Raw genomic sequence first — 17,216 nt, 5'->3', positions numbered from 1 at the left:
CGACAGCTCTGACCTCGTGAGCTTTCACTCGCAAGAGGCTCAAATCGATCTGTTGGTAAGACAAATGAGCCTCTTAATGACGTCCCTCGAGAAAGAACGCCAAGGCATTCTTGGATAATGGTATATCGGGCCGTTTAACCGAACACCGAGATTATCTGAGGGACCTCGTACTTCCTTAGTCTTGTGGACATAAAACTTTAGAGCCCTGACAGGGCACAGGACTCTCTCAGGTTCTTGGCCCACAAGGCTTGTCATACCCTTGATTTCAAGCTCCTTGGCCAAGGGTTCGACGGGTTTTGTTTTCATTCTTTGCTAAGAAACTAAGTGGGACTCAAAGAGCAGACCGCATTGTCACCTTTGAAGCCCACTCGCTTACAAATGGCTTGAATTTCGCTAACTCTCTTCGCCATCGCCAGAGCAGTTAGGAAAAGAGCCTTCTTCGTCAAGTTCCTAAGAGACGCTTCATGGAGAGGTTCGAAAGGACTCGACATTAACAGTCTAAGGACTAAATCCAAGTTCCAAGAAGGAGGCCTTGCCTGAGGTATCTTGGATGTCTCAAATTATCTCAGGAGATCGTGAAGATTCTCTGTTGTCAGACAGGTCTAGTCCTCTGTGTCGGAAGACTGCTGACAGCATACTCTTATATCCCTTGATGGTCGGGACAGCCAGCTTCTCGCACATTTCTTAAAAATAGCAGGAAATCGGCAATCTGGCTCACAGAGGTAGTGGAAGAGGAAATTCCCTCCTTTCTACACCATGCCCTGAAGGAAGCCCACTTCGACTGGTAAACAGCTCTCGAGGAAGTTCTCCTAGCATTGGCGATCGCCTTTGCAGCTGCTTTAGAAAAACCTCTCGCTCTGGCCAACTTTTCGATAGTCTGAACGCAGTCAGACCCAGAGCGGAGAGGTTTCGGTGATATCTTTGCGAAGTGGGGCTGTCTGAGTAGATCTTTCCTCCAGGGCAACGTCCTCGGAAAGTCTATGATGAAGGACATTACCTCCGTGAACCATTCCTTCGCGGGCCACATCGGGCGATCAGGGTCAACCTCGTCCCCTCCGATGCCGCGAACTTCCTTACTACTTCCCCATGATCTTGAATGGCGGGAAGGGAGGCATACAAGTCCAGGTTCGTCCAGTCCCAGAGCAGAGCGTCTATAGCGACTGCTCCCGGATCCAGCACAGGGGAGCAATAAAGAGGCAACCTCTTTGTTCTCGACGTCGCAAATAGGTCGACTAACGGACACCCCCACAGTCTCCAGAGCTCTCGCAGACGTCCTGGTGCAACGTCCATTCCGTCGCAGGATCTGATCCTGTCGGCTGAGAAGGTCTGCTCTGACGTTCTGGACTCCTGCGATAAATCTCGTCAGGATCCTTATCCGTCTCGCATCTGCCCACAGCAGAATCTCCCTCGCTAAGTAAAAAAGAGGATGGGAGTGTGTACCTCCCTGCTTCTTTAGGTACGCAAGGGCTGTGGTGTTGTCCGAGTTGACTTGGACTACTTTCTCTGCAACCTTTTGTTGGAAGAACTGTAGCGCCAGAAAACCGCCGCTAGTTCCTTCACATTGATGTGCCAGGACACCTGTTCCCCCCTCCAGGTGCCTGACACTTCCTCCCTCCCAGTGTTGCTCCCCATCCCGACACCGAGGCGTCGGAAAACAACACTAGGTCTGGGCTCAGAAGCTTTAGGGACAACCCCTCTCGAAACTTCCGAGGATCTAACCCAACCATCTTAGATGGTTCTTCACCGATTTGGTGATGAAAAGGGTCGCATTCAGATCCTCTCTGACTCTCCTACTTCTGCTAAGAAAACTGGAGAGGTCTGAGGTGTAGTCTTCCCAGGGAAACAAACTTTTCCAGCGAGGAAATGGTCCCCCAGCAGACTCATCCACTCCCTCGCCGAGCAAGCTTCCTTCCCCAGGAAGGCCGAAACTCTCTCTAAGCCTTGCCGCTGTCGTTCCTGGGACGGAAGGAAACGCTCGAAAACAGGCACTGAATCCATCATGAATCCCCAGATACACGATGGACTGTTGTTGGGGTCAGATGCGACTTTTCGAGGTTGACCAGAAGTCCCAGGGACTTCGCCAAGGCCAACGTGAAGTGAAGGTCCTTCATACACCTTTCTTCTGACGATGCTCTGATCAGCCAATAGTCGAGATACAGGGACACTCTTATTCCTGCAGAATGTAACCATCTCGCTACGTTTTTCATGAGCATGGTAAATACCATCGGAGCCGTGCTTAAACCGAAACAAAGAGCTCGGAATTGCCAAACTTGTCCCTTAGCATAAAAACCTCAGAAACTTTCTTGAAAGAGGGTGATAGGCACGTGAAAGTATGCGTCTGTAGGTCCAAGGCACCATCCAGTCGACCCGGTCTTTAAGGCTCCTAGAACCGACTGAGGTGTTTCCATCTTGAATTTTTTCTTTTCTACGAAAAGATTCAGGCTGCTTACGTCCAAGACTGGACGCCACCCCCCCCCGACGACTGCTTTGGTAGCCTAGGAAAAGTCTGTTGTAATATCCTGGTGACCCAGGTCTAAGACCTGCTCCACCGCTCTTTTCTTGATCATTTGATCTAAAAGATCTAAAAGAAACCTGATGTTTCTCCCCTGATACGACGGGAAAGATCTCAGGGAGTCGTAGAAAGAGGAGGAGGGTCCACAAAGGGGATCTTGTACCCTTTTTCCACTATCTTGAGGGACCACGCATCTGTATCTCTCTCTCTCCACGCCCCCGCAAAGAACTTTAGCCTGGCTCCGACCGGCATCTGAAGGACTCTCTTCTCACTTAGAGGATTTAGGTTTGAAGGAACCTCTTCCTCTTGCAAGTCCTCTCCCTCGAGGAGCAGCTCTCGAGGGAGGAGCGCTACGAAAGGGTTTAACCTTCCTAGGAGGTCGTCCAAACGACGACGTGGTAGGGACTGCGGGACGTCTTGAAGACTGGGCCAAGAGGTCCTGGGTAGCCTTCTCTTGTAGGCTCACTGCCAGGTCCTTTACCATAGCCTGGGGGAAGAGATGGCTCGAAAGAGGTGCAAAGAGAAGCTCCGCTTTCTGCGATGCAGAAACAGACCTCGCTGTAAAATTGCAGAAAAGCGCTCTCTTCTTGAGGAAAGAAGTGCCGAAATGAGACACTAACTCTTCCGAACCCATCCCTGACGGCCTTGTCCATGCAAGACAACACATTGGACAGCTCCCCCAGACTCAAAGAATCAGGACTCCTAGATTAAGATCCAGGACTCCTAGCACCAGTCTAGGAAGTTAAAGACTTCCAGAGTCCTAACAGACCTTTCATGTGATGGTCAATCTCCGTTGGTGTCCATGATATCTTAGCGGTCGATAAAAGAGATCTCTTCTGGCGTCGACCAGACTAGCAAAGTCCCCTTGGGAAGACGACGGGATCTTAACTCCTACTTCACCTTTGGTCTCATACCAAATGCCGCCTCTCCCACTGAGTCTTGAAGGCGGAAGGGCGAAAGTCGACTTGCCCTGATCCTTCTGACGTTCCATCCAATCCTGCAACTTCTTGAACGCTCTCTTAGTGAGGCAAGGAGTCTTCATCTCCACCACCTCCGGAGCCTTGCACGACTTCGAAGACGAAAACTGAGAGGGTGGAGACTTGGGAGCTGCAGGTCTGGAACTTCTCACCAAACGAAGAATAAAAGAACAAAACCAGCACCTTGTAGTCGGAAACCGACGAAACTGACGGCTGTTCTTCCTCACTGAGTCCGCCGGACTACTAAGCTCTCCTTCCTCCCGAAGAGGCAAAGGAGATTGAACCTCTGGAGAGGGCGTGCGCCCACGGGTCTAGCCTTCAACAAAGGCTTTCGAGGATGACTAAAATCAGCCTCTTCAAAGCGACCGACCTTCTGTCGATCCTTAGAAGCTCGAACCACGAAGATGTCCGTGACCCGCGCTGCGCGTCAAGAGAGGCTACTCTTAGTCGCTCTCGAGGAGCGTCCTTACGTCTTACGCTCAAGCGTCCTTCTGGGCGCTCTCGGAAAGCCTTCTCAACAGGCAAAGCGTCAAGCAAAACATCCCGACGAGCGTCTTCAAAAAGCGACCTGCCGAGCGTCTTCAAAAGCGACCTGCCGAGCGTCTTCAAAAGCGTCCTCCAAGGCGTCCTGCCGAGCGTCCTCAAAGGCGTCCTGACGTGCGGGCGGAGACAGAGACGAACGAGGAGACGGAGAAGGAGACTGCCTCGTCCTCTTGACAGGCAGTCTAGCGTCCTTCCTTCGTTTAGGCTCAACTGCTGCTGGGCGAGTCTTCTGAGCCATTAAGGCCGACAATTGGTCTTGAAGCGACACAAGAATACTCTTCGTTGGTGAAGAAACCAAGAGGAGGTGAGGGCTGCGCCTGCGAGAAGACGAGGGGCGGGGGGACGCCTCCTTCCTTCTCACAGGTACAGCAACCTGCCTCTCCGAGGCGCGTGAGAAGAGCTTCTCAGCGTCGTCCTCGGACGACGTCCTACCTCTCTTCTGTGGAGGAAAACGCGTCATAACGACGCAGGCGAAGACCGCAACGATAGCGGGGAGGAGAGGGGACGTAAAGCGTCCTCCCTAGGAAAAGTCCTTTTTCAACGGACGCGAGTCTCTCCGAGCGCTCCACCCCTTGCGCGGGGAGGGCACCTCAGAGGACGAAAAACAGTCCTTAAGGATGCGAGCCTGTGCACGCTCCTTGGCAGCCTGGGAAGTAGCAACAGGTCCTGCCGAAGGGACGCCAGATCGGTGGGGAGCCCCCGTAACCCTCTGCGGCTTTCGACATGCCCACTCCCTGAGTTCTGGGAGTCCGACAGAGGTCTAGACCTAGAGGCATTATGGGGCGATCTGACGCCCCTCCACAACACTAGGGGCACGATCACACACTTTACTCGAGCCGTTTTCAAGGGCCAACACTTTGGACTCTAGAGTGCGTAAAGACTCTAGAATCAGAGAAAGGGCATTACCTTCTCCAGACACAGAACTAGGGCCCTCAGGCAACAACACAGGATTAGGTGAAGCAAATTCTACTGGTGTTTAAAATGGAGAAATGTTACTTCCCTTACCTTTCGTAGAACCGCTCTTGGAGGAAGACCTCCTGATCCTATCGGGCTCCAACTTACGCCGATAGGATTCATACACCTTCCATTCATCCTCAGTCAAACTTTTGCATTCAATGCAACGATCAACCAGCAAACAAACATGCCCCCTACACCCCATACATATTGTGTGGGGGTCTACCGATGATTTCGGTAGCCTCACCTTGCAATCACTTCTCACACACTTCTCACTGAACTTGATCCCGACATCACGTTCATAGAAAAGCCAATCCAAAATCCAAAAACAGTCCACTATCGCGTATACCAATCCAACAATCCAGAGTCAAAACCAAAGTCAATCCAGATACTTATAACGAGTCAAATCCAAAAAATCCTGGGCGGAGGTCTGTAAACAGGTGTTTACCGACGGCGACAGAAAAAAATATGAATAGAAAATGGAATGGTTCCTGATATCTGCCTCCCAGCGGCGGGAAAGGGTACTACCACCTGGCCGCCCACTGCGTGTGCCGCGAGTTTTGAAATTCTGTCGGACTTCAGAGAATACAGCTATATATATATCTGCAGGTAAGTTCATGAACAAAATAGTTGTTTTTGGTTACATTACAACAAAAATTGAGGTTATGATGATTTTTCGACACCTTTGTTTTTTTTCGTCATTTTTGAATTTTTTAGTGACGCCGCATATGCGGAACTAGTTTGCGGGCGAATGAATACACTAGCTTGGGATGCGCAGTTTAAAACAGTCCAAAAGCGCAAATAATGAAAAAATCATTGCTTGTTTCCAGTACATAATTAAAAAAATGTTATTGTTATAATACAATTAAGTTTGTTCATACTTACCTGGCAGATATATATATAGCTGTATTCTCTGAAGTCCGACAGAATTTCAAAACTCGCGGCACACGCAGTGGGCGGCCAGGTGGTAGTACCATTCCCGCCGCTGGTAGGCGGATATCAGGAACCATTCCCATTTTCTATTCATATTTTTATCAGTGCCACTGTCTCCTGAGGGGAGGTGGGTGGGCACTTAATTATATATATCTGCCAGGTAAGTATGAACAAACTTAATTGTATTATAACAATAACATTTTGTTCATGAAACTTACCTGACAGATATATATATAGCTGAATCCCACCTTCGGATGGTGGGAAGAGACAGAATAGATTTGTAGAACTTAAATTAAGTAGATGATGTACACCTTGGTTCCTCACCGGTTAGCAAAGTAGACTCTGTGATTACTGTCACTTAAGCCTGCTTGTGCTTAATCAGAGTTGCCAGCCAGGTGGAGACCTGTAGTGCTGGTGCGCTCTGGATGCTCTGTCAACGGTGGACGTGACCTCAATGTGACAAGAACATAGAGCCATACAAATGAGGGCAACGAAGCACTGACCACCACCTGACCAACTATCCAAGACTCCCTGAACACTAAGCTAAAGATGAGGGAGGTCTTCACCAAAGACTCACCACAACCACAACACAACAAAACTAAAAACTAACCTAAACCTAACTAAGGGATAGGGAGAGAGCTACCCTTCAGCCCCCAAGACTGTGTCTGCAGAAACGTATGGCCCAAGAGAACAACAGTCCTCGTATATCGTTCTCACATCTCTCAAGTAGTGTGAGGCGAATACTGAATTGCTCCTCCAAAAGGTGGCGTCAAGGATGTCCTTGATCAACATGTTCCTTTGGAAGGCAAGCGAGGTTGCGACAGCTCTGACCTCGGGAGCTTTCACTCGCAAGAGCTCAAATCGTCTTCTGGTAAGACGAATGAGCCCTCTTTAAATGACGTCCCTCAGAAAGAACGCCAATGCATTCTTGGATAATGGTATATCGGGCCGTTTTAACCGAACACCACAGATTATCTGAGGGACCTCGTACCTCCTTAGTCTTGTGGACATAAAACTTTAGAGCCCTGACAGGGCACAGGGCTCTCTCAGGTTCTTGGCCCACAAGGCTTGTCCATACCCTTAATTTCAAAGTCTTGGCCAAGGGTTAGACGGGTTTTCATTCTTTGCTAAGAAAGTGGGACTCAAAGAGCAACCGCATTGTCACCTTTGAAGCCCACTCGCTTACAAATGGCTTGAATTTCGCTAACTCTCTTCGCCGTCGCCAGAGCAGTTAGGAAGGAAAAGAGCCTTCTTCGTCAGAATTCCTAAGAGACGCTTCATGGAGAGGTTCGAAAGGACTCGACATCAACAGTCTAAGGACTAAATCTAAGTTCCAAGAAGGAGGCCTCGCCTGAGGTATCTTGGACGTCTCAAATGATCTCAGGAGATCGTGAAGATCTCTGTTGTCAGACAGGTCTAGTCCTCTGTGTCGGAAGACTGCTGACAGCATACTCTTATATCCCTTGATGGTCGGGACAGCCAGCTTCTGCACATTTCTTAAAAATAGCAGGAAATCGGCTTACTGGCTCACAGAGGTAGTGGAAGAGGAAATTCCCTCCTTTCTACACCATGCCATGAAGGAAGCCCACTTCGACTGGTAAACAGCTCTCGAGGAAGTCCTCCTAGCGTTGGCGATCGCCTTCGCAGCTGCTTTAGAAAAAACCTCTCGCTCTGGCCAACTTTTTCGATAGTCTGAACGCAGTCAGACCCAGAGCGGAGAGGTTTCGGTGATATCTTGCGAAGTGGGGCTGTCTGAGTAGATCTTCCTCCAGGGCAACGTCCTCGGAAAGTCTATGATGAAGGACATTACCTCCGTGAACCATTCCTTCGCGGGCCACATCGGGGCGATCAGGGTCAACCTCGTCCCCTCCGATGCCGCGAACTTCCTTACTACTTCCCTATGATCTTGAATGGCGGGAAGGCATACAAGTCCAGGTTCGTCCAGTCCAGAGCAGAGCGTCTATAGCGACTGCTCCCGGATCCAACAGGGGAGCAATAAAGAGGCAACCTCTTCGTTCTCGACGTCGCAAATAGGTCGACTAACGGACACCCCCACAGTCTCCAGAAGCTCTCGACAGACGTCCTGGTGCAACGTCCATTCCGTCGGCAGGATCTGATCCTGTCGGCTGAGAAGGTCTGCTCTGACGTTCTGGACTACTGCGATAAATCTCGTCAGGATCCTGATCCGTCTCGCATCTGCCACAGCAGAATCTCCCTCGCTAAATAGAGGGACGGGAGTGTGTACCTCCCTGATTCTTTAGGTACGCAAGGGCTGTGGTGTTGTCCGAGTTGACTTGGACCACTTCTCTGCAACCTTTTGTTGGAAGAACTGTAGCGCCAGAAAACCGCCGCTAGTTCCTTCACATTGATGTGCCAGGACACCTGTTCCCCCTCCAGGTGCCTGACACTTCTCCCCCCTCCCAGTGTTGCTCCCCATCCCGACACCGAAGGCGTCGGAAAACAACACTAGGTCGGGGCTCAGAAGCTTTAGGGACAACCCCTCTCGAAACTTCCGAGGATCTAACCACCATCTTAGATGGTTCTTCACCGATTTGGTGGATCAAAAAGGTCGCATCCAGATCCTCTCTGACTCTCCATTCGTCTGCTAAGAAAAACTGGAGAGGTCTGAGTGTAGTCTTCCCAGGGAAACAAACTTTTCCAGCGAGGAAATGGTCCCAGCAGACTCATCCACTCCCTCGCCGAGCAAGCTTCCTTCCCCAGGAAGGCCGAAACTCTCTCTAAGCCTTGCAGCTGTCGTTCCTGGGACGGAAACGCTCGAAAAGCCACTGAATACCCCAGATACACGATGGACTGTGTTGGGGTCAGATGCGACTTTTTCGAGGTTGACCAGAAGTCCCAGGGACCTCGCCAAGGCCAACGTGCAAGTGAAGGTCCTTCAGACACCTTTCTTCTGACGATGCTCTGATAAGCCAATCGTCGAGATACAGGGACACTCTATTCCTGCAGAATGTAACCATCTCGCTACGTTCTTCATGAGCATGGTAAATACCATCGGAGCCGTGCTTAAACCGAAACAAAGGGCTCGGAATTGCCAAACTTTGTCCCTTAGCATAAACCATCAGAAACTTTCTTGAAAGAGGGTGGATAGGCACGTGAAAGTATGCGTCCTGTAGGTCCAAGGACACCATCCAGTCGCCCGGTCTTAAGGCTCCTAGAACCGACTGAGGTGTTTCCATCTTGAATTTTTTCTTTTCTATGAAAAGATTCAGGCTGCTTACGTCCAAGACTGGACGCCACCCCGACGACTGCTTTGGTACCAGGAAAAGTCTGTTGTAATATCCTGGTGACCCCAGGTCTAAGACCTGCTCCACCGCTCTTTTCTTGATCATTTGATCTAAAAGATCTAAAAGAACCTGATGTTTCTCCCCTTGATACGACGAGGGGAAAGATCTCAGGGAGTCGTAGATAGAGGAGGAGGGTTCCACAAAAAGGGGATCTTGTACCCCTGTTCCACTATCTTGAGGGACCACGCATCTGTACTCCTCTCTCTCACCACCCCCCGCAAAGAACTTTAGCCTGGCTCCGACCGGCATCTGAAGGACTATCTTCTCACTTAGAGGATTTAGGTTTGAAGGAACCTCTTCCTCTTGCAAGCCCTCTCCCTTGAGGAGCAGCTCTCAAGGGAGGAGCGCCACGAAAGGGTTTAACCTTCCTAGGAGGTCGTCCAAAAGACGACGTGGTAGGGACTGCGGGACGTCTTGAAGACTGGGCCAAGAGGTCCTGGGTAGCCTTCTCTTGTAGGCTCACTGCCAGGTCCTTTACCATAGCCTGGGGGAAGAGATGGCTCGAAAGAGGTGCAAAGAGAAGCTCCGCTTTCTGCGATGAAGAAACAGCTCCTGCCGAAGGGACGCCAGATCGGTGGGGAGCCCCCGTAACCCTCTTGCGGCTTTCGACATGCCCACTCCCTGAGTCCTGGGAGTCCGACAGAGGTCTAGACCTAGAGGCATTATGGGGCCGATCTGACGCCCCCTCCACAACACTAGGGGCACGATCACACACTTAAATTGAGCCGTTTTCTAGGGCCAACACTTTGGACTCTAGAGTGCGTAAAGACTCTAGAATCAGAGAAAGGGCATTACCTTCTCCAGACACAGAACTAGGGCCCTCAGGCAACAACACAGGATTAGGTGAAGCAAATTCTACTGGTGTTAAAATAGGAGAAATGTTACTTCCCTTACCTTTCGTAGAACCGCTCTTGGAGGAAGACCTCCTGATCCTATCGCGCTCCAACTTACGCTGATAGGACTCATACACCTTCCATCCATCATCAGTCAAATTTTTGCATTCAATGCAACGATCATCCAACAAACAAACATGCCCCCTACACCCCATACATACAGTGTGGGGGTCTACCGATGATTTCGGTAGCCTCACCTTGCAATCACTCCTCACACACACTCTGAAGCTCACTGAACTTGATCCCGACATCACGTTCACAGAAAAGCCAATCCAAAATCAAAAAACAGTCCACTATCGCGTATGCCAATCCAACAATCCAGAGTCAAAACCAAAAGTCAATCCAGATACTTAGAACGAGTCAAATCCAAAAATCCTGGGCGGAGGTCTGTAAACAGGTGTTTACCGACCGGCGACAGAAAAAAATATGAATAGAAAATGGGAATGGTTCCTGATATCCGCCTCCCAGCGGCGGGAATGGGTACTACCACCTGGCCGCCCACTGCGTGTGCCGCGAGTTTTGAAATTCTGTCGGACTTCGGAGAATACAGCTATATATATATCTATCAGGTAAGTTTCATGAACAAAACTAAGTTTCTGGTTAGATTACAACGCAAATTCCAAGGTTACGACGTTTTGTTATGCTTTTTAACGATACCTCATACGCAGAACTAGTTTTTGAGCGGAGGCGCATAAATTAATTAACGCTATTAAACTATATGGTAAATTGACCGAACAACGACCTCGAACGGTTGAGGACGCTAAGCGTAACAATACCAAAGGACGCCACTTCAATCGCGTGCCTGCCTGAAGTTCAGTCGGTTGTGTGCTAATACGTTGCTGATTTTCTTTGCCATTTTCGCAAATTTACAATGGCTCCTAAACGCCAAAGTACTTCCTCCGATGATAGTTCATCCAAGAAGAGGAAGGTCTTCACGATGGAGGTAAAATATGACGTGCTGAAGCGTTCGGAGAAGGGAGAAACTAACACCGAAATAGGCAGTTCTTTAGGCTTGAGCAGGACCACGGTGGTAACCATTGTGAAGGACAAGGAACGTATTCTGAAGCACGTTAAGGATGCTGCACCGATGAAGTCAACAGTGATAAACGAGAAGCAACGTAGCCAGAGCATTGTTGAAATGGAGAAGCTCCTGATGATCTGGCTGGAGGACCAGAACCAGCGATGTGTTCCCGTGAGCTTAAGTGTGATCCAGGAGAAGGCTAGAGTGCTGCATGAGGCAGTAGTGAAAAAGTTTGGAGAAGGCAGTGCTGGTGGTGAATTTACCGCGAGTAGAGGTTGGTTTAACCGTTTTAAGGCTCGTGCAAATTTGCATAATGTGAAGCTGCATGGTGAAGATGCTAGTGCTGATAGCGAAGCAGCAGGTAGTTTTCCTGGTGGTTTGGCTGAGATAATTAAGGATGGTGGTTACACGGCTGACCAAGTCTTTAATGTGGATGAGACTGGATTATTTTGGAAAAGAATGCCAAATCGAACATACCTTTCCAAGGAGGAGAAGTCAGCACCTGGCCATAAAGCTGGAAAGGAGCGACTGACTTTGCTGTTTGGGGCCAATGCAAGTGGCGATTTGAAACTGAAGCCCTTGCTGGTGTATTTGGCTGAGAATCCCAGGCCATTCAAGGGCATTTTCAAGAGTCAACTCCCTGTGGTTTGGAAATCAAATAAGAAGGCTTGGGTTACCTTGATGGTCTTCGAAGATTGGTTCAATGACCATTTCGTGCCAGCAGTAGAATGGTATTTGACTTCGAAGGGTCTGCCTTTTAAGGCCCTCTTAGTCCTGGACAATGCCCCTGGTCACCCTTCAAATTTGAGCGACATGCACCCTAATGTGAAGGTGGTTTGTACCTCCCACCCAATACCACATCGCTGATACAGCCAATGGACCAGGGAGTATAGCTAATTTTCAAGGCTTACTACCTTAGAAGGACCATACGTTTTGCTTTGAGGGCCATAGAAGCTAACAAGGAGTTGACACTGAAGCAATTCTGGAAGGGCTACAACATTGCTGATGCAGTGAAAAATATTGCAAGTGCTTGGGACGAGGTGAAGACGACCACTTTAAATGGGGCCTGGAAGAAACTGTGTCCACAGTTTGTGCACAGTTTTGAAGGCTTTGACCAGGCAGAAGACGTCGAGACTGTGACGAGGAAGATCGTAGGGCTAAGCAAGAGGCTGAAACTAGATCTTGAACCTGATGATGTAACAGCTGCTGGCATCCCATGGAGAGGAATTGTCTGCAGAGGACTTACTTGAACTTGAACAGCAAATGATTGAGGAAGAGGAGGCGGCACCAGAGCCAAAAGCAGGTCATTAACTCGTGAAAGGCTTGTCAGAGGGTTTACTCATTGGAGAGAGCCTTTTGGCTTCTTTTGAGGCAAGAAGACCCTAACGTTGCAGGTTTGACAAAATAAAAATAAAACATGGAATGTTAGACTTAGTAACTTTCTACAAGGAGACCCTGAAGGAGAAGCGGACGAAGAGAAGTGTGCAGTCCAGGCTTGACACTTTCTTTCACAAGTCTCCAGTACCACCACCTCCCACTCCTAGTCCTGGTAAGGAATTCTGAACTGTTTTACTAATTTATGTGTTTACATAGTGTACATATAAAATGTGTTAATTTTTTCATGTAACAACTAAATGTAAGAGTAAATTGTAACTTCATTAATTTTCATCATTTGTAATTTTATTGCAGAAGTGGTGACAGTTCCAGATCCCCCTGTACTACCTGTGACAGTTCCAGATCTCCTGTACTACCTGTGACAGTTCCAGATCACCCTGTACCTGGACCCTCTGTAGCAGCCCGTCCACCTGTACGTGTACAATCAGGTAAGCAATTTCATTTTTCTCATTTTCATGTTGGAAATTGTTTACACCCTACATACATACGTACACTAACTTACATAGTGGTACAATGTGTTTGATGTTGCATAACCTTATTATTTTTTTTTTTTCATTTCAGACCCCTTTGATTGTGACAGCGACCCTGAGCCTTTCCATGGTTTTGATGCCTCGCCCTATTCATCAGGTAAGGAATCCTTAACAAATTTGTATAAAATGTTTTATAAATTGCTAATAGAAATTTTATTAAAAGTGTACATATGCTACAGTTACATCCACCTTATATTTATGTACCCTATCATTCTTTCCAGATCTAGATGTTCCCTCATCAGTTGATACGAGTAGTATCACCTCTCCAGAGCCCAAATCAGTTGATACGAGTAGTATCACCTCTCCCATTCCTTCAGGTAAAAGAATTCTTCATTTTTTATATTGTACATACGTATTACACACTACATATGTCAAACAGTAATAACATGTGCAGTAGTTACAGTAGTAACTCTATCATTTTATATATTTTTTATCATTCCAGACTCCCAAGCACCTGCCCATCCCACTCCATAGCCCAACCACCACTCATCTACCATATGCCCATCCCAGTAAGCAAGTCAACCACTAGAATTTGGTAAGGACATTTTTTTTTATTAATGTTTTATTATTACATATGTAATAACCATGTTATGTATGTAACATACATACTATAATCATATGTATTACATTATCATTCCAGACTGGCATGCACCTGTGACTTACATAAACCAGACCTCTACATAGCCTACATGTCTTCATTTTGCTGAAGGTAAGGAATTCTCAGTTGTGTTAATGTTTGCATACGTACAATAAATTTTGTACACCTAAGTGGTTACATACTGTCCTTTAATATTAATTCTTCATTCCAGACTGCCCATCATCCTAGCCTGTTATCTGTGATAAAGCACACTGAAGTTAGGTTTGGAATGCATCCTTATCATGAATGCTCTACACCTCCACCTCCATCTCCCACAACCTAGGTAACAGCTTTGAGACTCACTAAAAGTTGGTAAGTTATGTAAGGAATTTCTAAATTAAGTTTTATACTACATGTTATATGTGATATTAAACCACTGTATGGTGCATATTACTGTATGCAACTTACTCTGAGAGGACTTACTGACAAAATTATTTTTTGTACACTCCAGAGTCCCCTGAATGATGTAGGCTATGGAGCCACATAAGACTTTGTCCATCCAGGGTTACATAGCACGACAACTTTAAACTAAAAGTAAGGAATTAATTAACATACACTAACTCTTTTAGTACTCTTGATATATCTACAGTACATATTGCATTCACGACTTTCTGTAGTGTATATTTTGTACGTACACTAATTTTGTTACTTTTTCCTTCCAGAACCAACATTTTTCACACAACTCCAGGTTGTTACTAACAAATTACAAGTGTCATCAAGGGATAACTACAAGTAGAAGCACCATTTTTGGATGGAAAAAACCCTTCAGGAAAGTATACGTATCAAATGTAACATGTAGTGTAACAAAGTATGAACAGTAAGGTTTTTACATACAGTATTACATACGTACATAACTTTTTTTACAGGAATTTCCAACCAAGTTTGATTATGTACATACATGTTATAAACCACTGTACGTATGGTTACTGTATGTAACTTACTAAACATACATACATGACTTAACTTTGATACTTTTTTGGTTCATTCCAGAAAACAAGGACCCCCTCCATGATGCAGGCTATGGGGCCACATAAAACTTTGTCCAGGGTTACTACATAACATAAAGGTAAGGAATTATACATAGTAGTAAACTACTTAGTAAGTTTTATACGTACTAAAAAAAAGTGACCAAGATCTCTCACATGGGATAAGTGATCAAGGTCCCTCATGGAATTACGTACACTCCCTGCTGAACAGGGGGTGTAGACCAATCATTTACAACATGCATACGTACCAGTTGATATTAAACCACTGTATGGTGCATATTACTGTATGTAACTTACTATGCATAGAGTACTTACTGACAAAATTATTTTTTGTACATTCCAGAACCCCCTGAATGATGTAGGCTATGGGGCCACATAAGACTTTGTGCATCCAGGGTTACATAGCACGACAACTTTAAACTAAAGGTAAGGAATTAATTAACATACATTACTAAAGTTTTATACATGTTATATATGTGATATTAAACACTGTATGGTGCATATTACTGTATGTAACTTACTATGCATAGAGTACTTACTGACATACTAATTATTTTTTGTACATTCCAGAACCCCCTGAATGATGTAGGCTATGGGGCCACATAAGACTTTGTGCATCCAGGGTTACATAGCATGACAACTTTAAACTAAAAGTAAGGAATTATAAACTAAAAGTAAGGAATTAATTAACATACATTAACTCTTTTACTCTTGATATCTATAATTTACATATTGCATTCAGGACTTTGTGTAGTATTTTGTACTAATTGTGTTATACTTTTACCTTCCAGAGCTACCAGACTGGGATTTTAGTGTACTCCAGGATCTACCAAAGGATTAGTGTACAGTGTATAATAGTGTTTAGTGTATAATCTAACCTAAGGATTAAGTGTAGTACATTGTGCTTTATAGTGTCACAAGAGTTTAATAAAGAATTATACCTTCAAGAACCATCCTTTGGCATTGAAATAATCACACTACACATCATGCAATACTTGCATGTCACACAGGTAAGGTCTCTCTAACTTTTTCTTAGTTTAAGGCATATTTCCAAGTGTCGTTCCGGCTTACGACGATTTTCGGCTTACGACGCGCCTCAAGAACGGAACCCCCGTCGTAACCCGGGGACTGCCTGTATATACCTTCAAGAACCATCCTTTGGCATTGAAATAACCACACTACACATCATGCAATACTTGCATGTCACACAGGTAAGGTCTCTTTAACTTTTTCTTAGTTTAAGGCATATTTCAAAGTGTCGTTCCGGCTTACAACGAATTTCGGCTTACGACGCGCCTCAAGAACGGAACCCCCGTCGTAACCCGGGGACTGCCTGTGTGTATATATATATATATATATATATATATATATATAATGTATATATATATAATATATATACAAGTAAGCGAATACCACGGGAAATGATAGACAGGAATCCAAGCGCTTTCGTCTTTATTCAGACATCGTCAAGGAGCTACTAAAGTACAATCGGAGAGGAAGGCCTCAGGTACAAACAAGATCAGGAATACCAGATGGTTAATTATCAAAAGGGTAAAAATTAAAAGGGATAATCCAGGATTATCGGATATCACACGGTCACAAACTTAAACAGATTCTGACCCTAACCGAAATTACAAAGTATCTTTACAATCCAAAACATGTAAAAACTGAATATATTAATTTTGTTGCTTATATTTATCTACAACTTTTTTCATTATGAAAGCATCAAGTTTAAATAAACCAAGACTTAAATTTAGAACATTTCTATTATTTGACTTGATAAAACAAGATTCAATGATATTCCTTTTAATTTTAACTGTGTCATTACAGGGACTAAGGCTCTTGCTTGACTCCAGTTAATAGGATGGTCTAAATCTCTCACATGTACAAATAATGCATTTCGATATTTGCCCAGTTCTCACAGAATATTGATGTTGCTTAAGACGCTGTGAAAGAGATTTGCCAGTCAGTCCGTAATAGATTTTATCACACTTTTTGCAAGGAATTTCATATATGCAGCCTGGAAGATCTTTAGGAGAATTTTTGATTACTTAACTCTTGACATTAATATTACTGAAAACAACATTTATGTTAAAAAGCTTTAAAATTCTAGGAATATCTAAAAACCTTTCATCATAAGGTAATTTTAGAATGTTATGCTTACTAAATTCAAGTTTGTCATTAGTTGAATAAAATGTTTTTCTAGCTCTTTTCCATGCCACATCTACAAAAGTCCTTGGGTATTTAAGTTTCAATGCAATATCATAAATAGTTTTAATTTCAGCGTCAATAAACTGCGGGCTACAGACACGTAAAGCCCTTAGGAACATCCCAGAAAAAACAGAGAATTTAACATTTTGATGGTGATTGGAGTAGTAATGAACAAAAGAGGCAATATTAGTTGATTTTCGAAAGACTGAAAAGGTGAAATTTCTATCATTTCTATGGACAGTTACATCAAGAAAATTCAAATTAACACAAAATTCTTTTTTCTTCTCTACAGTAAATTTTATAGGGAAGGGACTAAAGT

At 45.5% G+C, this 17,216-nt stretch overlaps 1 long non-coding RNA gene across 1 annotated transcript; it reads left to right on the top strand.

Annotated features, from left to right (window-relative positions):
- Positions 1 to 14,886: 14,886 nt before the first annotated feature.
- On the top strand, positions 14,887 to 15,615 carry LOC135214549 (uncharacterized). The gene is made up of 3 exons (XR_010314394.1): positions 14,887 to 15,112; positions 15,257 to 15,339; positions 15,478 to 15,615. It is a non-coding gene; the product is annotated as an uncharacterized LOC135214549 (long non-coding RNA).
- The last annotated feature ends 1,601 nt before the right edge of the window (positions 15,616 to 17,216 follow it).

The sequence above is a fragment of the Macrobrachium nipponense genome, chromosome 46, assembly GCF_015104395.2.
Source record: "Macrobrachium nipponense isolate FS-2020 chromosome 46, ASM1510439v2, whole genome shotgun sequence".
NCBI classification, from domain to species: Eukaryota; Metazoa; Arthropoda; class Malacostraca; order Decapoda; family Palaemonidae; genus Macrobrachium; species Macrobrachium nipponense.
The sequence above is the reverse complement of the archived record's forward strand: the minus strand, read 5'-3'. Positions and strand labels throughout refer to the sequence as shown.